We start from the raw sequence: 26,607 nt of genomic DNA, 5'->3' as shown, positions 1-26,607 counted from the left end.
TGAGTCAGCTCCAAACTAATGGTCAAACTTGAGTTTTTAAATGGTTGTGGGGTACATATCGGGGCCGCTATCAATAGTATCTATCTACTATCTAGTTAATCTCCGGTGTCTACTATGAGTTTCATGTTGGGTGGGAAACAAACATTAAAGAAGCCATTGTCTGTATTTTTTAACTGAAGCCATTATCTGCCTGCTATTATTGGTTTTGGGTCTATCCACAGGTTGCTACCATCACTCTGGATTTCTGCATGCACTCCTTACATAATCTCACTATGTTTTATTCCTATGCATGACAGTTATTGTAAACAATGGAACTAAACATGTAGAGCAAAAGAGACGAGCCATGCGTGGCAATAAAATTTCATCCAGACGTCACTCCATGGTAGGCGCAAAGGCAGCCCCCCTCCACGCATTTCGGATTGTAATCGAGAGGAAGATATCTGTTCTGAGGGGAATTCAGAAGGAGAAGAAAACTCCTATTTACCCCCTGAGGTCTTCACTCTAACTTGGCATGCTGATGTTGGTTATATCATGCATATGGTGTCTTGCATTGCTTACTTTATACATCAAATATGTCATCTGCTTAGTTTAGACATCCTTTGTGCGAATGCCATCTGTTTAGTTTATTCATCGTTTATGTGAATTATGCAATGCCATCTTGTTTAGCCAGGCATCATATATGTGAATTTTGCAATGCCATCCTGCTTAGCCAGTCATCTTATATGTAAATTATATCAGGCCATCCTTTTTTTTCGTTACATATTACATTTGTCAACAATGTTAGTACATTCAACTGCTCTTCGTGTGCATCAGCCATTTGACACGGTGATGGCAAATTCTGGAGTGAAAACAAGGTCTTCAAAGCAGACTATGCTATCTGACGAAGCGCATATCTCGCTGGTTACGGATAGCTCCTCAGAGGAGGATTCAGAGACAGATGACCAGTCCTATTCCCCCCCCCCCGAAGTGTATGCTCTAACTTGGCAGGGTTATGTTGCTCATATCGTGCGTATGGTGTCTCGCATTGCTATGTCATTTGATTAGTTTAGACATGCTTTGTGTGAATGCCACCTGTTCGGTGTCTAATTACCATATATGTGAATTATGCATTGCCATCTTGTTGCAAGACATTATATATGTGAATTATACAATGGTATCTTGTTGCAAAGGCATTATATATGTGAATTATGCAATGCCATGATGTTTAGCCAATCATCATGTATGTGAATTATATCATGATATCATTTTTTTGTATTACGTGTTCCATTTGTCGACAACGTTTGTATATTCAACTACTCTTCCTATGCATCAGCCATTTGAAGCGATGATGGAAGTATCTGGAGTGAAAACAAGGTATTCAGAGCAGACAATGCTACCTGCTAAAGCAGACATCTTGCTGGTTACAGAGAGCTCCTCAGAGGAGGATTCAGAGACTGATGACCAGTCCTATTTCCCCCTTGAGGTCTATGCTCAAACTTGGCAGGGTTATATTACCCATGTCATGCATGTTGTCTTGCATTGCTTAGTTTTTACATCATATATGGATTGGCATCTGCTTAGTTTTTAAATCATATATTTGAATTATATCATGCCATCATGTTTACATAGTACATACACATCATCTATCTGAATTATGGCATGGAAACCCATTTAATAAAGACATCATATAGTTATATCATCTCATCCTGTTTAGTGTTTACAGTCATCATATTTTGAATTATGGCATTCTATCCGTGAATGTATGTGAATTATGGCATGCCAACCTATTTAATAAACACATTATATAGTTATGTCATGTCATCCTGTTTAGATAGTCTCATATTTTGAACTATGTCTTTCCATCTTTTTTAGTTAGCCATCATAATGTGAAATTGTGTCATGCTATCCTGTTTAGTTAGCCATCATATATGTGAAATTGTGTCATGATATCCTGTTTGGTTAGACAACAAAAATATGAATTATTTCATGCCCTCTTTTATTCCCCACTATCCATTGCACCTGTCTATCATACAGTGTCTATACTTTCAATTACTTTTCTTGTTTATCAGCCATTTGAATTGGAGAGCGTGATGGCAGTATCTAAGGGAGTAACAACACGGTCTTCAGAAAAGATAGTGCTACCAGTTGATGCAGATAGAACCACAGTTGTACTTGCCCAAGGACCAGATCCACCACACATAACCCAGACTCTCGCAGATTGTACCCCTACCCAGTTGGACAGAGAACCAGCTACACCCCTTCTAACCCCAACCCCGGTAGATTGTAACCCAGTTCCAGTTGACACATCACCGTCTCCACCACAGAGCACCCAAACACGAGCAGTTAGTAAGGGAACTGCAGTGCCCAAAGCACGAGGACCACCACTCTGAATCCCAACTCAACGCTTAAAGGAGAAGAAGATTTGTTCTCAGGTCAGGTTCTGTAGCTATGGTTCATACTCCTTTGCTCTTGCATTACTGTATTTACTCATACCAACTATTTTCAAATTTGAAGGATGGAATTGAAACTCCAATGGTGCAACAGGTATGTTTTAAACCTGTTTCTTTAACTGGTTTGCTGTTGTAACCTGCTCTATGTTGATTTCAGTTTCAATTGAATAAACAGTTATGTTCTCATGTCATGCACATTACAAGTGTTGTTATTGCTCTATAGTTACCCACACTTATATTCTGTCTATTCTGCTTTGTCTTGAACAAATATTATTTGAACTGTGTCTCTATCTTGATTTGGCAACAAAAACTAGAATGATATAGACCATAAAGTGACCATGGTACATAGATATATGTTTGTTTCATGCTGTTATCCTGTCCACTTTACTACTGAACTCGTTTACCAAAATGAGTTTCATATACAACATGGTAAACATGTGATGTGTCTGCTTGTTTCTCTTTTAGAATGCGGACAAAATATTGGAGAACAGTACCGCGTTATCCAATGGTAAAGGAAGTAATGCAGATAAGGTTCAAGATAGTGAGACATCCCTGTTGGTCTCCAAGAAAGCTGATAAAAACTATCTTGACGACAGTGAGGGAACCCAAAAGTCCTGTCTTGATGTAGTGTTGGAGTTACTGGCCACTACTGCTGGCACAAGCTCTTCGAACTCGCGGCCTGAATCAGTTCGTCTTCTTGAGTCTCAACTTCAAGTTGAAAGACATCGATCAGATGTGCTGCGACAGGAAGCTGAAGGACTGAGGAAGTCCCTGCAGAATTCAGATGCATATTTTCTGGTGCAACAACAAGCGCTGGAGGATTTAAGCACCAAACAAGAGAAAGTTAATAAGCTTGCTAAGCATCTTGCCAGCATTATGGGTACCCAGGATATTGTTTCTTGAGATCTTCTAAAGTGGTTTCAGTTCTGGATTTGTTTTGCTGCGGCGTGTATTTGCGCTGGTCGCCAACTTTGACAACCAATGTATATGATATGCTAGTTTGTTCCCTATATTTGCACTGGTGGCGAACTTTGATGCCTAGTGGATGTAATATGTGTAATAGCTGTGATAGCCTAGCGTTAGTTGCTTGCTTATTTATTTCCTTGTTGTCTTGTTTATTTGTTTGCTTGTAGTCATTGCAGTTCTTTTTCCGCGGTTAGCTAGTGGCTGCAATAAACTATTTTTTAAAACTAGGCCACAATAACCATGGGCTAATATTTACTGTAGTGACACTGGGCCTCCTACTGGCCGTAGAAACAGTGGGCCTTCTACGGGCCGTAGAAACAATGGGCCTTCTACGGGCCGTAGAAACAATGGGCCTTCTGCGGGCCGTATCATCAATGGGCCTTATACGGGTCGTATGATCGATTGGCCAAACATGGGCCAAACAGACTGCATTATGGCCGTACACGGGCTAGAGTTGGAATCGTCCATTCATGGGCCGACCATAATGGGCCATCGTTAATAGGCCGTATTTGATGACGCTATGAAAACGGCCCAACGTATTAATGGACCACAAACGGGCCGACTGTAACCACGGGCTGAATTTGGCTCACAAGCAGAAAATGACAGTAACGGGCCGTAAGTAAACGAATGCTGGAAATGAGCCCAAGAATAAATGGGCTCTGAGAAGGCCGAAAGATAACATGGGCTGGAAACGGCCCAACGGAATAAAAGGCCGTTAATGGGTATAAAGTGATACACTGTTCATTACGGGCCAGTTTCACCACGGGCCGTTAATGGGTGTAAAGTGATACACTGTTCATTACGGGCCAGTTTCACCACGGGCCGTTAATAGGCCAAGAATTACATAGGGCCTCATATGGGCCGAAAGACGTCATGGGCCATACATGGGCCAGAAGTGAAAACGGGCTGGAATCATATTGGATGGTCCAGATGACGCTACTGGGCCTAATTCGGATAGGGCGTAAGGGGCCTTGGGTTAGCGAGCTGTAAATGGGCTATATGCGAACATACCATTAACAGGCTTTCCATGGGCCGGCCCGCCACCTTTTGACCAAGTCAAACGGGCTGGCCTTTTCACAGGAATGGGCCTCTGTTGGGCCGTGCCACGTGTTGACGTATCATAGGCGCCTTCTGTCCAATGAGTGGATGACATCTGTCCCAACGATGAGCCAACACGTGTTTCCTCCAGCCAATGATGATTTTACACGTGGAAAATCCCCATTGGTCAGGGCTGTTAACGGGTTATCGGATCCAAAACTCGACCCGATAGCTTAATGGCGTTCCGTTACGGTGGATGCCACGTGTCGGTCACCCTTGACGAAAGCACTTCTGTGACGCGCGATTTATCGTCATGGAAGTGCACACTTCCGTGATGATAATTTTGGTAATGTCATGGAACACTTCTACAACAGCACAGGTATGACTATCTTGATTCTGTCATAAAATTGTCATGGGTGTACATGCATGACAAAAAACGCGACCTACTGTGACAAACACGTATCATCACGGAAGTGTATTTTTTTTGTAGTGTGTGGCGGACTGCTAGGTCCGATCACACAACCGGCGGTGAGTGGAGGTGTCTATTCGCAACACATGCAAACCCCAGTGACAGCGCCGAAGCGATCAACCGCATGAGTGTGCCGCACCCCACTTTATATAGGCGTCCGTCGCGGGCTCAACACTTGGCCTCGCACGGACCCTAAAAGCCCATAAGTGTACTCGGCCACAATCCGGATACAACTCGGATCACATCCGACCAGTGTCCCTAGATCGGACCTCATAGGTTCCTTCCCTTAAGCGCACGACCCCTTATGTTCAAGCCGGCTTGGTCGCAGTTCGGATCACCTCTGAACTGCACGGTTGGTAGCGGCCTCTAGCAAGGCATGCCAAACACCAAGCAGACTATGAAGCTGGTTAGCGAACCAATACATCACACTTCCATTCCTTTTGCCACACGATATATGTTGTCGAGCTCAAGGCAAGTCTGTCATCCTTGTGCCAGCCCGACCTCTTTCTCTTTCCAGTGATGCCGACCACTATCCGGATTATCTCATAATCCTTGTTGCATGGCCATGCTTATCCTGGTCGGATCACACGAGGGGCCCAGAGTATATCTCTCCTGGTCGGAGGGGCAAATCCCATCTTGCTCGACCATGTCTCGTAGCATGGGTCTGGACAAGCCTGAAACCTACCTTTGTAACTACCCAGTCACGGAGTAGCGTTTGGTCGGCCCAAAGCAGGTCTGTCACCATCCCGAGTACATGTGCCAGCTCAGGTCTTAGGACATAGAACGTATGTTGTACTAGAGACTCACAGATGACATATCGCTGTGTCTCATAGTTGGGTCTGTCCGACTCGGACCTTATCTCGACTCGGATCCGACTACGTCGAATCCGACCAGACCTTTCCAAGTCCATATTATCCGGTTAGCATCCAATGCTCCATGGCTAGTGAGACCAAGCCATCGACCGTGTCATATGCTAGTCTAGTCAGCAGCGCGTCCACACAGCCATTTCGACTAGGGACCTTTTAGGCAGTCATCATACAATGCATAGTCCCACAAACAAGTCACGTACTTGCTGATACACATCATTGACAATGTCCAAGGACTATCTTTATTCATAAACACATAGGAAATATCATCATACATGATTGCCTCTAGGGCATATCTCCAACGTCTCCCACTTGCACTAGAGTCAATCAAAAAGACATCGAATGCACATAGCTCTAACGTGCCCCTCATGCTTGGGTTGTGGAAGCGGCTTAGTCAACGGATCTGCAACATTTGCATCCGTATGAATTTTGCATAACTCTACATCACCATTCTTTACGATCTTTCGTATCAGGTGATATTTCCAATCTATGTGTTTGACCTTGTGGTGATTCCTCGGCTCCTTGGCTTGTGCGATGGCACCAGAATTATCACAATAAAGGTCCAACGGTTTTACCGAGGCTGGGAAAATACCAAGATCATCCAAAAAGTTCCGGATGCAAACACCTTCTTTCGCAGCTTCACAAGCCGCCATGTATTCGGCTTCTGTGGTAGAATCAGCCACCGTATCTTGCTTGGAACTCATCCAGCTCACTGCTCCTCCGTTCATGACGTACACGAATCCGGTCTGTGATCGACATTCATCTCTGTCGGTTTGGAAACTAGCATCGGCGAAACCCCTTACGATGAGCTCTTCCTCACCTCCATAAACTAGGAACATCTCTTTAGTCCTTTTCAGGTACTTCAAAATAGTCTTTACCGCTACCCAGTGGCTCTCACCTGGGTTGGCCTGGTATCTGCTTGTTAGGCTTATTGCAAAAGGAACATCAGGCCTTGTACATATCATGGCATACATGATGGATCCGATTGCAGAGGCCTATGGAATCCTACTCATCCTGCTTCGCTCATCAGATGTCGAAGGACTCTGAGTCTCGCTTAGCCTTATACCATGTGAGAGTGGCAAGAACCCTTTCTTTGCCTCACTCATGTTGAACCGCTTCAACACTTTATCTATGTACGTGCTCTGGCTCAAGCCGAGCAACCTCCTCGATCTATCTCTATAGATCTTAATGCCTAAAATGTACATTGCCTAACCAAGGTCCTTCATCGAAAACTTGCCATTCAATGACTCCTTGACCGAGTTCAGCATCGAAACATCATTTCCGATCAGTAGTATGTCATCCACATACAAGATCAAAAACACTATTGAGCTCCCACTTAACTTCTTGTATAAACAAGAGTCCTCTTCGCTTTTGATGAAGCCAAAACAAGTGACAACCTCATCAAAACGAATGTTCCATCTCCAAGATGCTTGCCTCAACCCATAAATGGATCTCTTGAGCTTGCATACCTTACTAGCGCTAGTCGGATTGAAAACCCTCGGGTTGTATCATATACACGTCCTCGGTTAAATTTCCATGAAGGAAAGCCGACTTGACATCCATCTGCCATATCTCGTAATCGAAATATGCGGCTATAGCTAGTACGATCCTCACCGACTTCAGCATTGCTACCGGCGAGTAAGTCTCGTCGTAGTCAATTCCTTGAACTTGTCCATAACCCTTAGCGACAAGCCGAGCTTTGTGGATCTGAACATTTCCATCCACATCGGTTTTCTTCTTAAAGACCCATTTGCAACCAATGGCTCTTACGCCAGGCGGCGGATCAACCAAGTCCCAGACTTGATTCTCATCCATGGACTTTAACTCGGATCTCATGGCCTCCAGCCATGCCTCGGAATCTGGGCTCACCATCGCTTCCGCATATGTAGCCGGCTCGTCGCTTTCTAGCAACAATACATCGCGCACTCTGCGCAATCTCTCCGACCTCCGTGGTTCCGGTGCCGCTTCCACTACGGCTTCCCTGACTCACTCCGGTATGATCTCATGACCAGCCGAGCCGTCCCTGAGTGGTCCTCGAATTTCTTCGAGTCGGACTGTCCTCCCACTAGCCTCCCGACTGAGATACTCTTTCTCAAGAAAAACCCCGTTTCGAGCAACAAACACTTTGTTCTCTTCCCGGTTGTAGAAGCTATATCCCAAGGTTTCCCTCGGATATCCCATGAATATACATTTATTCGACTTGCGTGTAAGCTTGTCTAACATAAGTCGCTTGACAAATGCTTCACAACCCCAAATCTTTAGAAAAGACAAACTGGGACTCTTCCCAGTCCACATCTCATGTGGTGTCTTGTCTACGGATTTTGATGGTACCCTGTTAAGTGTGAAAGCTGCAGTTTCTAGAGCGTATCCCCAAAATGACAAGGGTAAATCCGATTTGCTCATCATTGACCGGACCATGTCCAAAAAGGTCCTATTCCTCCGTTCTGACACGCCGTTTCTCTGTGGCGTACCCGGAGGTGTGAGCTGAGGTACTACACCTCGGATTTTCAGATGATCATCAAACTCCTGGCTCATGTACTCACCTCCACGATCTGATCGTAGAAGTTTTATAGTCTTGCTGAGCTGATTCTCAACCTCGTTCCGAAACTCTTTGAACTTTTCAAAAGTTTCCGACTTGTGCCTCATCAAATAGATATATCCATATCTACTCAAGTCGGCGGTAAAAGTCACGAAGTACTGATAGCCACCTCTGGCAGTTGTGCTCATTGGACCACACACATCACTATGTATAAGTTCCAACAGCTCGGACGCCCTCTCGCAACTCTTTGCGAAAGGAGACTAAGTCATCTTGCAGAGCAAGCATGATTCGCATGTCTCGAATGACCCGAAGTCAGACGAAGTTAGGAGCCCATCATCATGGAGGTTTTTCATGCGTTTCAGACTAATGTGTCCAAGCCGGCAATGCCAGAAATATGTCGGATTTATCTCATTAAGCTTATGCCTCTTGGCATTCACGTTATAGACTGGTTCCTGTTCCAGATTCAATACAAATAACCCATCAATAATGGGTGCATAGCCGTGGAACATACCATTCAAATAAAATGAACAACCATTGTCCTTTAAATTGAATTCATAACCCTGACTCATCAAGCATGAGGCAGAAATAATGTTCCGACTAAGTGCAGGAATGTAATAACAATTATTCAATTCCAAAATAAATCCAGAAGGAAGCTGGAGCTACATTGTGCCGACCTCCAACGCAGCAACTCTTGCTTTGTTGCCGACCCTGATGTCAATCTCCCCTTGTGCCACACGCCTAGTTCTTACCAGCCCCTGCATCTTGCAAATATGAACAACCGATCCGGTATCAAATACCCAAGAGCTACTAGGTATGTCAGCAAGGTAAATGTCTATAACATATGCAACAAGTGTACCTTTGCCTGAAGAAGCATTTCCAGCCTTCTTGCCATGCTCTGCAAGCCACTTGCTACAGTTCCTCTTCCAGTGACCGGTCTCCTTGCAATGATAGCAAATGGTCTTCGAGTCCGGTCCAGACTTCGGCGCAGCGGCGGAGGTTACCATCTCCGTGCCCTTTGCCTTAGCCTTCTTCTTAGACCAACTCTTCTTGAACTTAGCCGATTTCTGGCACCATCAACACTTGATGCGTGCCTTTCTTAATATCCTGCTCTGCCACTTTGAGCATCGCATGCAATTTAGTGAGCTTCTTATCCATGCCATGCATATGATAGTTCGAGATGAACGTCCCATAGCTGGGTGGAAGAGAACCCAGAACTGCATCAGTAGCCAGCTCATCCAAGAGCGGGAATCCCAACCAATCCAAAGCTTGCACATATTCGATCATCTTGATCACATGTGGGTTCAGTGGATCACCTTCCTTCAGCTTGCAATCCATCAAGGATCGCCACACGTTGAACCTTTCGGTCCTAGCCTATGTCTGAAACATGCTCTTGAGACTCTCGATCATATCGTAAGCCTCAACATTTTCGAAATGCTGTTGAAAATTGGGCTCCATACAATCCAACATTAGACAGCTGACCTCTGTTGATTCATCAACGAGTTTCTGGTAGGCATTCTTAGTAGTGGCACTAGCATTATCGGCAGGTTCCTCTGGAAGTGGATCCTCTAGAACATGTTCCTTTTTATCATGCTTGAGAACTATTCTCAGATTTCTATACCAGGTGGTAAAGTTTGTTCCATTCAATTTATCCTTTACCAGAATTGATTTCAATGCAAAGTTGGGTTGAGCAGGTGGTGCCATTGATCTACAACAGAAAACATGCAATCACTAAGCAATGTGTTTATGTAGAGTGATTCTAGCCTTAAACGATAATACTCCCACTGAAGTTGGCATCCCTCCGCAAACTCTCAGTGATTCAGGATCCGACTAGCACATGCGACTAGTGAGCTTTAGCGTCACTGCTAGACAACATGCCTATTCGGTAAGCAACTCCTTGCTAATCGTATCTCTATACGACTCTTGTCGGCCGGGAAGGTATCTCATACCCCGCCCCCAACCTTCTTTGCCACAAGGCCCAAAACCGTTTTGATAGCCTTGTCAAGTTAACCTGATGCAGTGCATGTCCGTGTCCGACACGAACCCTTCAGTTCAAGGACATCAAGCAGCACCTCAATTTTATGAGCCCACTAATAGATGTACTTGACGTGCGAAGGTGCAACATCGGGGATGGCAATTCGCAAGATATTCATGAGGGATCTTTGTACCATTCTAACATGCATAGAAAACAAGAAGCATAACAATCACAAATAAACATATATTGTGAAATAGTATGGCTCCTTCATGGACGTTCTTCCAGGTCGGCTCCAACTCCGATGACCATCTAGGAACTCCATCTTGTTTGTCACGCCCGGACGCCAAGCCACCAACCTGGTCTCTATTATCCAACTACTACAACTAGTAATGAATTTTACATAGAGGCATAAGTCGACACGCAGGTCATTATACAATATAATGACAGCACTTTGGCTCCTGCCGGCTGACAAACATGACGCACAGGCCATGTATAAATTACACACATGCATCACATACACATGAGCCATACTATTCACATCAAACCAGCAAAACAAGTTATGCATAGAATCGCATTCTACCGGTTTGTGTGTCGGGTACGAAATACAAGGCGCTACGCACATGGCGGTCCCGATTGACAGATCACATCTGAACTCCGATCACGCCGAATTCTCTGATCTGACCGATCTCATCGATCATCGCGAATCCGATTTGGATTTACGTTTCACTGTTAAACCCGATGGCGGATAACTGACCGGTAGGGGTAGGTTGTGTCACGACCTCATCGATCCCGATTGACAGAAAACATAGCCTCAACGATCCCCATGTGCAGTTGATCACATCAACTGTGCACATAGCCGATCTTATCAACGACAACAGTTCTCATCTGTCGCCTCCACATATATAATGTGCATACGATCTGAAACCAAATCCTATAGTAGAGGCTCTGATACCACGGTTGAGTTCTACGGTAGGGTGCATCGACTGCAAATTAAAATTTTCCTACGCGCAGAACAACCAGGAACATGCTATCGGAGATGGATCATAGATCGTTACCACTAGATGCGCTGTGCCGTGCAGCGGGAAGAGTTGGGGCAGCGCGTTCGCGTGGATCGTCTCCTCCTTGTCCGATCTCCCTCGAACAGCCGATCGTCGGATCCCTCGTACAGGTTCACCGGAGCGGCGCAATGAAAGTGCGTTATATCGACTAGAGGGGGGTGAATAGGCGATTTTTATGAATTCTTCACTGAGGAATTTGCGGGTGAGGAAATTCCTTAGCGAAGAACTACTTGCAGCGGAATAAGTACTCAAGAGTAAGCATAGAAGAACATAGGCATGGTCATCATGATGAAATGAAGACAAACACAGAGTATAGAAAGCGTAAACACAGGATAGCACAGGATGAAGACAAACAGACTGAAGAAATGGAACTGAGGAAATTGAGAAAGTCTTCAGTCAAAGTCTTCAGACACAGATATGACAAGCACACAACACAGTAATGAGGAAATGAAAGAGTTGAGGAAATAGAACCAGTAAGCTTGGTGAAGACAATGATTTGGTAGACCAGTTCCAACTGCTGTCTCAGTTGTACATCTGGTTGGAGCGGCTAGGTATTTAAACCTGAGGACACACAATCCCGGACACACAATCCTCACCGTATTCTCCTTGAACTAAGGTCACACAGACCTCGTCTAATCGCTCGTGGTAAGTCTTTAGGTGACTTCCGAACCTTCACAAACTCGGTCACTTGGCGATCCACAATTCCTCTTGGATGCTCTAGACCATGACGCCTAACCGTCTAGAAGAAGCACAGTCTTCAAAGGTAACAAGCGTCGGATCCACGCAGGATCAATCTCTTTAGTGATGCTCAATCACTTTGGGTTTGTAGGTGTTTGGGTTTGGGTTTTCCTCACTTGATGATTTTCGCTCAAAGTCCTCGGAGGATGGGATGCTCTCAAATGACAAATGTCAGTTTCTCTCGGAGCAGCCAACCAGCTATCGGTTGTAGGGGGCGGCTATTTATAGCCTAGGGAGCAGCCCGACATGATAAGACATAAATGCCCTTCAATGATATGACCGTTAGGTGGGTAGATATTTTGGGACAGCTGGCACATAGCACAGCAACGGTCGGAAATTTGAGTATCAAATTCCTCAGGGCTATCATGTTCCTCGCTGTGTAGGCAATCCGCACTGGCGAATTCCTAACTCCTCAGTCAGAACAAATTCCTCAGAGACGAGAAGAACTTCGTCTCTGTCACTGAAGAATATGAGTGAACTGTATGAGATTTCCAATGGCTTCACTCGAAGGGATTGGTAGGTGTAGGATTTTGAGTTGAGCATCACATGGAAATTTTTCCTTAGTATTTCCTCGACCCCCTTTAACAGTACGGTGTTTCCTATGACTCAAGAAAGAGAAAAATGAAACTACGAAAACAAAAGTCTTCACGCTTCAAGTTCCTCAAATGAATACCAAGTCTTCAAGGTCACACCAATTTCTTCACTTTCAAAGTCTTCAGAAATCCAAAGTCTTCAGTCGAAGAACTTCATTTTTAGGAGTCGACTTTCTCTGTAAATATCAAACTCCTCATAGACTTATAGACCTGTATACACTCATAAACACATTAGTCCCTTAACCTATAAGTCTTCAATACACCAAAATCACTAAGGGGCACTAGATGCACTTACAATCTCCCCCTTTTTGGTGATTGATGACAATATAGGTTAAGTTTTCAACGGGGATAAACATATGAACTGTAAATACTGATATTGAGGAATTTGATTGCAAGATATAGAAGAACTCCCCCTGAAGATGTGCATAGTGAGGAATTTGCTTTTGAAGCAATGCACACTTGAAGAGTTGAATCATGGAGATCTCCCCCTATATCTTGTAATTCATACACGCATTTGACATAATATATGAAGAATTTGAAATGCATGATGAAATATGGTGACTAATGTAATTCAGCATGCGTGCAATAACATTAATGAGGAATAAGCATGGAGAAGAAACAGCAAAAGTATCAGGCCACCATAGAGTTTTAAGTTTACAACTCGATCCAACAAAGTCATCAGAAGAACGAGAGTTGTAACTTAGAAAAAAAGCCCATAAAAGATAGACCCGCTTGAAGACTAACTCAAATTTCTCCCCCTTTGTCATCGAATGACCAAAAGGTTCGAAAATGAGGACTAACGCCCCTGAAGAATATCAAGTTGATGAAGGAGCGCCAGCGTTGTTGGGGTCGTTTGTTGATGTAGGGCCTGCCGCAGTGTCGTCCAAGTCTTCATGCACATTAGTTTCGCACGATGAAGAATAGGAGCTGGCCACCAAGGAAGGAACCTTGACCTTCTTATATTTCTTCGGTGGAGGTGCAGACCAGTCAAGGTCCTCCTTGAGACCTATGTTCTTCATATCTTCTTCGCTGTAAATGTGAGACAGAATAGCCCAGGTGCGACCGAAGACTTCATGGAGGTAGTAATGGTTTTTCTTCACTACATTATGTGTAGCAGTCATGTTGTGAAGAATTGAACCAAACTGACGCTTAACCATTTATGGTTTCGATCCACCTTCTGGTGAAGACTTAGCATAAGTTCACGGTCAGTCATCACACGAGGAGCAGCAGCTTGAGGATTTGGCTTGGAGGCATGGGCAGCAGAATCATGAGTGGCAGAGTCATCATTGGTGGAACAAGATGCATACTTGCGAAATTGACAATCCAATGGACGAATGCCTTCATCTATAATAGCTGGTGCCTTGCCCTTTTCGTCAGCTGAGGAATAGGTCCGCTTGAGGACTTCAATCGGGGGCAAGTAGCTGAGGTGATTCTGAAAATCAGCTTTGTAGTTGAGTGAAGACCTTGTTCTGATGAATCTCATTATCCACGGTGCATAAGGCTTCAGCTCAAACGGTGAAAGTGCAACATTTTCCAGAGTCCTCATGAAGAAATCGTGATAATTGACAGGAATGCCATGAATGATGTTGAAAACCAGATTCTTCATGATGCCAACAATTTCGTCATCAGATGAGTCGTGGCCTTTGATTGGACTCATAGTCTTCGTTAGAATGCGATAGACTGTCCTTGGTACATACTGCAATTCCTTCACGAGGAATTTTGTCCTTGAGGCTTGACCTAGTTTCAATGGCTTCATCAGCACATGCATATAGTGATCAGTAAGCTCAGGTTCTTGGTACATGCAATGAGCTCCTTCAGGTGGAGAACTGATGGGCAGGGCGTGAAGTAATTCAGTGGCCGGTGCCTTATAGTGAGTATTTTCAGTCATCCAGTCCAAAACCCAGGAGTTCACATCGTCAGGATCTCCTGTGATGTGCAAAGTTGCGTAGAATTGAAGAATGAGTTCTTCATTCCTATCAACTATGTCTGTGCAAAAGTTGAGGAGGCCTGTGTCATGAAGCACACTGAGGACAGGAGTGAAGCATGGCAGTGATTCCATGTCCACATGAGGAATATGCTCGTGGTCGAAGACTTTGTCCTTGTTGAAGAGCAGTGAAGAATAGAAGTTGGCCTGGCTGGCGGTCCAGAAGCGCTTCCTTCTAAGACGAGCAGAATCATAGGGATTGTAGTCAGTGAAGAACACGTGCTCGCCAAAGAAATCATCAGCCTTGAATTTCTGCTTCTTTGAGAATGGATCCTTTGGCTTGGGCTGAGGAGTGTAAGTCAATTGCATTATCACCTCAGGAATCGCAATCTCAGGTTCTTCAGGCTGAGAAATTTCAGCTTCAACTCCAGTGACAACCTGGGTCTTCAATTCTTCATGTACATTTTCTTCAGCACTAGTGGCTGGAATTTCTTCATGCACAGATGGGGTTGCACGAGGTTCTTCAGATCCCATTTGTACTTCAGTAGCAACACGGGACTGAGGAATTTGTTGTAAAGGTGTGAAGAGTGGAGAGTTGGGGTGCTGACTTTCCCAAAAGTCATCATTCATCACTAGTGTGGTGCAGCCAATGTCCACGTCTTCATCTTCTATTTCTACAATGCCGGCCTCTTCAGCAGTAAACTGAGGCATAGGCGAGGAAACAGCTGGAGTTGAAGGGATTTCATCCACTTAAATTTCTTCATCCATCTGCTCTGATGAAGCAGCAGCAGGATTTTCTTCATCAGATCCGCTAGGGATCACATATTCTTCAACAAAAGGAACAAGGTTCTTTGATGGCATGGTTGAGATCAGAACAGCATCAATGGGGTTGCAACTGAGCTGGTCAATTTCTTCATCTTCTTCGGAGCTGAAGAATCTGATGAAGCTGATGCTTTCCTTTTCTTCACTGCTGCACGCTTTGCAGCCTTGGTCTTCTTCACATCTGATGCAGATGGAAGAATTGGAGTTGGGGTAGGCGCAGGAGGAGCATAGGAATGTGGTTGATTTTCTTCAGGCACAACTGATGCAGTTGCCCTGACCTCTTCATTTTCTTCAGGCGCACCACTAGTGGATGCCCTGGCAATTTCATCAGCGGCTGGAATGCAGTCATCAGCCCTGGAACTCACATTTTCTTCAGCAGCCTGAATGTCATCAGCGGTGCTGGCATGTTCTTTAGTTGGCTGAGCAGATGCTTCAGTCTGAGGAATTTCTTGTTGTGATGGGGCTACAACATTGGAGGTGAACTTCTCAGTCAGTTTAACAAACCTGACCTTGGCTCCTTGCCAATTAGCATAGTAAGCATTGAAATCAACGTTGAGGACTTTGATTTCAGACTGGATCTTCACAAGATCATCAGTTGTCATAGAGACAATGTTGTTCTTCAGGAATTTCTCCTTCCTGTACTGCACTTTCTTGATCTGCCTGGCCTTCTCAAATTTCCATTTCTCTTCTTGGATGAAGGCAGTTAGCATATGATTTTGACCAGGAGTCAGCTTGAAGTCAGGCATATGAGTGTTTGGGTCCTTGTGCCCGAGATCAATGTAATCGGGGATCAACTTTGGATCCAAAAGCAGAGGCACATTTGGGCCCTTGGCTCTAGCGGCCCTGACTTGCCTATCTCTGATGATTTTAGCAAAATTCTTCATCATCAGCTTCGTCTTCTTCAGACGGCACTTGGAAGGCGACCTGCTTCTTGTGAGAACTTGGGCGAGAACCTCATCCAGCAGTGGTCTTTGTCTTCAGCAGAGAGGGTCCTGTTGAAGAATTTGGAGCAGCTGAGGAACTAGCTGAAGCTCCTAAGGGAATAGAGATCCATGTAGTCCTTTGGCACGTGGCAAGATGCACAGGTGCTGAGGATTTGGTCGAAGCAGCTGAGGACTTATGCGGAGGAGCTGGGGATTTTGGAGGAGCAGGAGCAGCGTGAGGAATTGGCCGTGAGGGATTTGAGGATTCTGGCCATGAGGGCATTGCTGAGGAACTTGGCCTTGAGGGCATTGAAGGTGAAGCACTTGGCTTACGCGCAGGCTTCTTTGCCATGGATTTCTTCGGCTTGACAGAGGCCTCAGCGGCAGCAGCAGCAGCAGAGTCTTCACTGAATTTCCTCACTGCTTCTCTGGCTTGTCTAGCCAGCTTGGCCTGGCACTTGGCCCATTCATCAGGATAATCCTCACCACGCTTGAGGCTGCTGGGATCAGCTTCTTGGCCAGGTGCCAACGGAGGTCTTGGGCATGGAGGATTGAGTGCGAATTTATACATGTACTTGGGAGTCACATACCTGTACTCCCTCCACTCCCTTCCCCATCTCCTCTCTATCTTCTGAATGCGGACCTTGTGCTGATTTTTATCTTCCTCAGGGGGTGTGCAGTACCCAGCATAGATGTCCTCAGGGATTTCAAATGCAGTGTTGACCTCAGGCCTCTTTCCTCCTTTCTGTGGCTTCTTTCCATCAGCCATTTTCTTCAGATGAGGAATTTGAACAATTGAATTCTCTGAAGAAGTATGCAACTTCTCTTCAAGGAACACTGCAAATGAGTTAAGTTGATGAGAACCTAGAGATTCAGCAGCGGACATGAGTACCTGTGAACAGAGTATAGTTGCGAGGAATTTGGAGAGGTCATGTGCGTTCTCAGAAGGTTTTTCAAAAAGAACAAGTTTGAGGAATTTGACCAGACGAGTCTTGAAGAATTTCACTAAGCGTTCTTTGTCTTAGGTTCCAGAGTTGTATAGATCGAAGATCCACACAATTGAGGAATCTTGAAGAAAAATTATTGCTTAGAGAAACAAATCAAGAACAGATGACATGTGAGGTGTTTAGTGTGTGAAGCATTTGAAGAATAAACACCTTTGAAGATTTTGTAGAAATCATTTGAATCAAAGAGGGCAATAAAAGTAACTTTTAATTACCCTGGACGAAGAACATGACGAACTGTGAGGTAGAGATGAGAAGTTCGTCTGTGCAGATCTTCCACGCCCTTACTCGGCGGAGGAAGACGGCTACGGTGGCGGCGGAGTGAAGATTTCCGCGGCCGGCACGAGTACGGTGGTGACGAGGTCGAGGTAGTGAAGCTCTTCCTCACCGGCAACAATGAACTAGTGGCGGCGCTAGGGTTTGAGAAGCTCGAGCTGGAGAGAGGTCGAGCGGAGTAAAGGAAGTGAGGAAGGGGAGAGGGGGTATTTATAGCCACGGTGAAAAACTGTTCGCCTGAAGATTTTGGACGAACGTGCCCCTGACCCTTCTCATTCGCTTGACATGTGTCACCCACGTACTGAGAAGTGGAGACCGTGTTAGATCGTGGGTGAATAGATAAGTATTTCGTGGGATGCGGAACGGTTTGAGCGGCAAAGCCGAAAATTTGGATAAGATAAGTTAAATGTTCCGTTCGCAAATTCTTCAGCTGACAAGGACACAGTGAAGATTTTGAACGAGTTTCAACTAGAATGCACATGAAGAATTTGTGAATAGATTGGGTTGAGTATAGCATAGAGGGCGAAGGGTCTGATCACATTCACTTAGCAGAAAAACCAACTTGAAGAATTAGCCATAAGTGAACGCTGTAGAGGACATAAACATATATATATATATATATATACATATACATAGCCAATGAAGAAAAACGACGGAAACAGTGAAGACAATGCAAAGTTGAAGAAAATGAACAACTGAGGAATTTCACTGAGGAAAAACTCAAATTGAAGATTTTCAACTTTTGGTGGTGGCGTGACCCACCGTATAAGAATGATGATTTCAGACACCGCGTACAATTGTCGTAGGGTCCTGAGAATTAAATTCTTTGTTAATTTCTTCACACTTAGAGTATTATTCTTCATTGATTGAAGAAAACCATTTCTTCATGTGTTGCACATCTAAGTCATCAATTTTGCATAAGTGTTAGGATGAGTGTCCTTTTCAAAGAACATTCAAAGATTCTAAGATATTTAGCTCACACCGCAACTTGCTAAATCTCTTCTCATCCAAGGGCTTTGTGAAGATATCGGCTAGCTGTTCTTCAGTCTTCACATGCTCAATAGAAATGTCGCCCTTCAACACATGATCACGAAGAAAATGATGACGAATCTGAATGTGCTTTGTCTTCGAGTGCTGAACTGGGTTGTGAGAAATCTTGATGGCACTCTCATTGTCACAGTAGAGAGGCACATTCTTCATGCTGACGCCGTAGTCCTTGAGAGTTTGCTTCATCCACAGCAATTGAGCACCGCAAGAACCAGCAGCAATGTACTCAGCTTCAGCAGTAGACAGTGATACGCAGTTCTGTTTCTTCGAGGACCAACAGACCAAAGATTGTCCGAGTAAATGACATGTACCAGATGTTGACTTGCGGTCCACACGATCACTAGCATAGTCAGAGTTAGAATATCCAATGAGATCAAAAGCCGAGCCCTTGGGGTACCATAATCCAAGTGTTGGTGTGTGAGCTAGATATCGAAGAATATGCTTCACAGCCTGATGGTGTGATTCCTTCGGTGTAGCTTGAAATCGGGCACACATGCAAACAGTAAGCATAATATCTGGCCTAGATGCACATAAATACAATAAAGAACCAATCATGGAGCGGTATACCTTTTGATCGAAGTCAATACCATTTTCATCAGTGCACAGATGGCCATTTGTGGGCATCGGAATTTTGATGCCTTTGCAATCTTGCATGCCGAATTTCCTCAGTACATCCTTGAGGTATTTCTCCTGAGATATGAATATGCCATTGCGCTATTGAAAAATTTGAAGACCTAAGAAGAATTTCAATTCTCCCATCATAGACATTTGATATTCTTCACTCATCATATAGGCAAATTCATCACTATAACGTTGGTCAGTACAGCCAAAGATAATATCATCAACATATATTTGGCACACAACCAATTCACCATCATAAGGTTTAGTGAAAAGAGTAGGGTCGAGTGAACCGGGTTTGAAGCCTTTCTTCATGAGGAATTCCTTCAAAGTATCATACCATGCCCGAGGGGCCTGCTTGAGGCCGTAGAGGGCCTTATTGAGTTTGAAGACTTTGTGAGGATGCTTTGGATCTTCAAAACCTGGGGGTTGAGCAACATATACTTCTTCCTCAAGCTTACCATTGAGGAATGCACTTTTCACATCCATTTGATATAAAGTGATATCATGATGGTTAGCATAAGCAAGTAATATGCGAATAGCTTCCAGTCTAGCAACCGGTGCAAAAGTTTCAACGAAATCAATTCCTTCAACCTGTGTGTAGCCTTGAGCTACAAGCCGTGCCTTATTCCTCACCACAAGGCCATTTTCATCTTGCTTGTTGCGGTAGATCCACTTTTTGCCAATGATATTGTGCTTGCGAGGATCTGGACGTTTAACCAGTTCCCAGACGTTGTTGAGCTCGAATTGATATAATTCTTCTTGCATGGCCTGAATCCACTCAGGCTCCAGAAATGCTTCATCTACCTTAGTGGGCTCTGTGATAGAGACAAAAGTATAGTGCCCAAAAAAGTTAGATAAATGTGAAGCTTTTGAGCGTCTGAGAGGACCTGGTGCTTCAATGTCACCGATGATCTTTTCAACTTGCACTTCTTTTGCAATGCGAGGATGAGCTGGTTGTCGTCGAGGAATTTGATCAGCATTTTCTTCAGCACCATTTTCTTCAGCATTTTCTTCAGGTGCATTAGCTCGACGTTCTTCATGTTCTAGAATGAATTCTTCAGCAGATTCTTCGGTAGGAATGACATCCTAAGTAGCCTTGAACTTGATAGTTTCCTCAGGTGCTGGTTCATCTATCACAGAGGGTAGGTGCTCTCTTTGCGAGCCATTAGTTTCATCGAACCGCACATCTACAGTTTCAACAACCTTGTGAAGAACGTTGTTGAAGACTCTGTAGGTGTGCGAGTCCTTTCCGTAACCAAGCATAAAACCTTCATGTGCTTTTGGTTTAAATTTAGCATTGTGATGAGGATCTCTAATCCAACATTTAGCACCGAAGACTTTGAAATAACTCACATTGGGTTTCTTGTCAGTGAGGAGTTCATAGGCAGTCTTCTTGAAGAATTTGTGAAGATATACCCTGTTGATGATGTGGCACGCAGTATAAATTGCCTCCATCCAGAAGTGACAAGGCGTCTTGTACTCATCAAGCATAGTGCGAGCCATCTCAACAAGAGTTCTGTTCTTGCGCTCCACGACGCCATTCTGCTGAGGAGTGTAAGGAGCAGATAACTCATGAGTAATACCAAGTTCATCAAGATAGTCATCAAGACCAGAATTCTTAAACTCAGTTCCATTGTCACTTCTGATGTGCTTGATTTTCACACCGAAGTTGGTTGAAGCCCTCGAGGAAAATCGTTTGAAGACTTGTAAGTGCATCTAGTGCCCCTTAGTGATTTTGGTGTATTGAAGACTTATAGGTTAAGGGACTAATGTGTTTATGATTGTACATAGGTCTATAAGTCTATGAGGAGTTTGATATTTACAGAGAAAGTCGACCCCTAAAAATGAAGTTCTTCGACTGAAGACTTTCTGAAGACTTTGAAAGTGAAGAAATTGGTTTGACCTTGAGGACTTGGTATTCATTTGAGGAACATGAAGCGTGAAGACTTTTGTTTTCGTAGTTTCATTTTCTCTTTCTTGAGTCATAGGAAACACCGTACTGTTAAAGGGGGTCGAGGAAATACTAACGAAAAATTTCCATGTGATGCTCAACTCAAAATCCTACACCTACCAATCCCTTCGAGTGAATCCATTGGAAATCTCATACAGTTCAGTCATATTCTTCAGTTATAGAGATGAAGCTTTTCTGGTCTCTGAGGAATTTGTTCTGACTGAGGATTTAGGAATTCGCCAGTGCGGATTGCCTACACAGTGAGGAACATGATAGCCCTGAGGAATTTGAGCTTCGTATTTCTGACCGTTGCTGTGCTACGCGCCAGCTGTCCCAAAATATCTTATCCACCTAACGGTTATATCATTGAAAGGCATTTATGTCTTATCATGTCGGGCTGCTCCCTAGGCTATAAATAGCCGCCCCCTACAACCACTAGCTGGTTGGCTACTCCGAGAGAAACTGACATTTGTCATTTGAGAGCATCCCATCCTCCAAGGACTTTGAGCGAAGATCATCAAGTGAGGAAAACCCAAACCCAAACACCTACAAACCCAAAGTGATTGAGCATCACTGAAGAGATTGATCCTGCGTGGTTCCGACGCTTGTTACCTTTGAAGACTGTGCTTCTTCCAGACGGTTAGGCGTCATGGTCTAGAGCCTCCAAGAGGAATTGTGGATCGCCGAGTGACCGAGTTTGTGAAGGTTCGGAAGTCACCTGAAGACTTACCACGAATGATTGGGTGAGGTCTATGTGACCTTAGCTCAAGGAGAATACGGTGAGGACTAAGTGTCCTGGATTGCGTGTTCAGGACTGGGTGTCCGGGACTGTGTGTCCTCAGGTTTAAATACCTAGCCGCTCCAACCAGATGTACAACTGAGACATCAGTTGGAACTGGTCTACCAAATCATTGTCTTCACCAAGCTTACTGGTTCTATTTCCTCAACTCTTTCATTTCCTCATTACTGTGTTGTGTGCTTGTCATATCTGTGTTTGAAGACTTTGACTGAAGACTTTCTCAATTTCCTCAGTTCAATTTCTTCAGTCTGTTTGTCTTCGTCCTGTGCTATCCTGTGTTTACGCTTTCTCTACTTTGTGTTTGTCTTCATTTCATCATGATGACCATGCCTATGTTCTGCTATGCTTACTCTTGAGTACTTATTCCGCTGCAAGTAGTTCTTCGCTAAGGAATTTCCTCACCCGCAAATTCCTCAGTGAAGAATTCATAAAAATCGCCTATTCACCCCCCCTCTAGTCGATATAACGCACTTTCAATTGGTATCAGAGCAAGGTACTCCCTTGTTATATGTGATTTTGGTTTAACCGCCTAGAGTTTTAGTTATGTCCACCGCAGGTATGATCAAGGTCTCTGCTGGGTGTCCTACCTTTGATGGGACGGACTACCCCTACTAGAAGAATAAGATGCGAATGCATCTTGAGGCAATTGATAAAGATCTCTGGTATGTTGTGGAAAATAGTGTTCCCTCTGTCTCACCCTCACTGAACGCTACCGGTGTGAAGAGATTCAGGCAACTCGATTCTCAAGCGAAGAATATCATATGTGGCCATCTGAGCAAAGGACAGTCTGGAAGAGTGAGTGCTTTGGAAACTGCTAAGCTTATCTGAGATAAGCTGTCCAAAGTGAATGATGGAGTCTTAACTCAGCGTGACTCTTGAGTTGATGTTCTTCACAATCTCTTCAACCGCTTCAAAAGACTCGACAATGAAAATGTTCAACAAACCTTCGATCGCCTCACTGACATCTCAAATGAGCTTCAAGCGCTTGGTGCCACTGACATCACCGACCATGAGGTGGTGAAGAAATTGTTGAGATCGCTTGATTCCTCATTTGATACTCTGGCATTGATGATACAAGAACGTGCTGATTACAAGTCACTCGACCCCGCTGATATCCTCGAAAGGCTAAATACTCATGAGTTCCAGCTTGCTGAAAAGAGAGACCTCTATGGTTTGAGCTATGGCAGATCACGTGCACTGAAGGCCAAGGAAGTTTCTGAGTCTGAAGATGAAGACTCTGGCAGCAGCCTTGGTGATCCTGAAGAACTGAGCCAGGAGCTAGCACTGCTCGTGAAGAAATTTCAAAAGTTCTCAAGACGTGGTCGCTTTGGAAGATCCTCTAGGAGCAATGATTCCTCATCCAGTGACTACAAGAAGAGGCTTTGTCACAAATGCAAGAAACCTGGACACTACATTCAAGATTATCCTCAGTGGGAAAAGGAATCAAAGAAGAAGAATACAAGGATTATAGTTCTGATGATGCGAAGAAAAAGAAGAAATCCTTAAAATTTTCATCATCAAAATCCTCAAAGTCTTCATCTCACAAGAATAGCAGCTCCAAGAAGGCTCGGGCATTCATTGGCAAGGAAATGGACTCTGAAGCTGAATCTGAGGAACATGAGGAAGAGGAGGCATCTGAGGAGTCCGAGTCTGGAGTAGCGAGTCTAGCTCTCGCTACTGCATTCGTCAGCAAGTCTATCTTCAACTCTGAAGAAAATGGCTTCACCAACAAGGCTGAGGAAGGCAATGATGACTACGCTCCCACCTATTGCTTCATGGCAAAGGGTGCCAAGGTACTAAAATATACCTCCTCTGAATCTAGTGAGAATGAATCTGATGAAAACCTCAAGCCCAGCTACTCTAAACTTGCTAAGATTGCTGTGAAACAACAAAGGGCTTTTGAAAAGGTTCAAAACATGCTAGACAAAAGTGATGGTATGTTGGGTGAAGAAATGGATCGCACTAAAACCTTGACTGAAAATCTTTAGAGACTTCAGACTAGGTTTGACAACCTTCAAGGTCATCATAACACTCTCTTATCTGATCATGAGAAGCTTTCTTATGAATTTTTTTAGAGAAAGCAAGATCTTCAAAAGCTAAGAGTGAGTTATGAAGATATTCACAAGGAGCGCGATTCATTACTTGCTCAACAAATCAGCGCTGCTCAGGAAGAATTTGTTCCTCCATGTTTGAAATGCATTGAACGTGAATCTGCTAATTCTTCACCTGAATGTTCAAATGCTTCTAATGCTAAAAATTCTTCAATTGTCTCTGCTATCACTAATTCCTCATCTGAGGACATTGCTAGTATCACTGACGATGCAGGGCTGAAGGAATTGTACATGACAGGCATGTACAAAAGCCTCAAAGGGCATCAGACTCTTTGTGATGTGCTTAAAAAGCAGATCCTCAACAGGAAACCCTAGGAAAGAGGGTATTGCCTTTGAGAGGAAACTCAATGCTGATGGTACATATTGGAAGCCTGAGCAGTACCCCAAAACCTCATGGGTTGCTGCAAAGGGTCCTCCAGTTGATCCATCTAATTTATCTGGCTTTACATGTGAATCTTCTCATTCTTCTAATGAGTCATTTGACTCCAACTATAAACTGTTTAAAAATCAGAATGGTGAAGTATTTGCTAGATATGTTGGCACTAATTGCAGGAGCGGTTCTCCTATGAAGAAAATCTGGGTTCCCAAAAGGTGCCTTGAAAGTCTTCAGGTGAATGTCCTCATGACACCACCTGTGAAGAGTAGGAACCCCAGATCAAATTCTTCATATGGACCAAATTCTTCAAATGGATCCAAGTCCTCATACGGATCGAATTCCTCACGTGGATCATATTCCTCAAAAGGATCAAAGTCCTCATATGAACATCATCGTGCTAACAACTCTGTTTCGCAGGGAAGAGCTAAGGGCTATGAATATGAGCATTATTCTTCTAATCATTATGTTCATAAGTCCTCAAAGAATTTCTCTGCTTATTCATAAGCTTACCCTGACTCCTCTTATGTGAAACGAAATGGATTGGCTTCTATGCCACCTTTCTCGTATGGAGCTCACAGAGTGATGAACTCTTTGCCACCCCTTCAGATGTGGGTGGTGAAGAAAAAGGACTAATCTCTTATGCAGGGTCAGGTCTCCAGACGTGCTCAAACGTCTGAAGAATTTGCTGGAGACCTGAAAAGTGCCTGAAAGGACGCAGGCTAATCATGAAGAAATGAACTTTCATTTCTCACGTCCTCATACTGTTTTAACTGTTGCATTGCTTGATGAAATTGGTCTAATGAATTGTGATGTCATATTCTTCACTGATGAAGTATATGAAGTTCGTAAGCTGCACTAATTCATCTGCAGGATGATCAACCCAAAGCCACTGAGTGGGTCCTCGATAGTGGATGTACAAATCACATGACTGGTGACAAGAATCTATTGATGGATGCTCCCTTATCACCATCGCATCTGAAGCATATCATCTTCGCTGACAAAGGCAAAATTCAGGTATTGGGTCTAGGTAAGGTTGCGATCACAAAGGATCGACACATGGACAAAGTCATGCTTGTCGAGTCCTTAGGATACAACATCATGTCTGTCTCAATGCTTTGTGATCTTGATATGGTTGTTGTATTTGGCAAGTATCGTTGTGTTGTGGTTATGGAAGCTGACAATTACAAAGTCTTCGAAGGCTTTAGGAGAGGAGACTTGTATATTGTTGATTTCTCTACAGGACCGCAACCAGCCGTGTGCCTACTTGCAAAAGCTTCAGAAGGCTAGCTATGGCATCGATGACTTGGTCATGCAGGCATGAGGAATTTGCACACGCTTGCGAAGAAGAAGCACGTCATTGGCATTGAGAATGTCAAATTCCTCAAGGATCACTTATGCGGAGCCTGTGAAGCTGGAAAGATGACCAAGGCTAAGCATCCAGCAAAGACTATCATGACCACTACTCGACCATTTGAATTGCTTCATATGGATCTCTTCGGTCCTAACCATTACTCAGCAGTCACAAATGATGCATCTCTCTATGGCTTTGTTATTGTTGATGATTACTCTCGTTACACTTGGGTACATATTGTCACTTACAAACATGAAGTGCAGGAAGTCTTGAAAGTGCGTTATATCGACTAGAGGGGGGTGAATAGGCAATTTTTATGAATTCTTCACTGAGGAATTTGCGGGTGAGGAAATTCCTTAGCGAAGAACTACTTGCAGCGGAATAAGTACTCAAGAGTAAGCATAGCAGAACATAGGCATGGTCATCAAGATGAAATGAAGACAAACACAGAGTACAGAAAGCGTAAACACATGATAGCAAAGGATGAAGACAAACAGACTAAAGAAATAGAACTGAGGAAATTGAGAAACTCTTCAGTCAAAGTCTTCAAACAAAGATATGGCAAGCACACAACACAGTAATGAGGAAATGAAAGAGTTGAGGAAATAGAACCAGTAAGCTTGGTGAAGACAATGATTTGGTAGACCAGTTCGAACTGCTGTCTCAGTTGTACATCTGGTTGGAGCGGCTAGGTATTTAAACCTGAGGACACACAGTCCCGGACACCCAGTCCT

Source organism: Aegilops tauschii, chromosome 3, assembly GCF_002575655.3.
Source record: "Aegilops tauschii subsp. strangulata cultivar AL8/78 chromosome 3, Aet v6.0, whole genome shotgun sequence".
NCBI lineage: Eukaryota > Viridiplantae > Streptophyta > Magnoliopsida > Poales > Poaceae > Aegilops > Aegilops tauschii.
Note: the sequence above shows the minus strand (reverse complement) of the source record.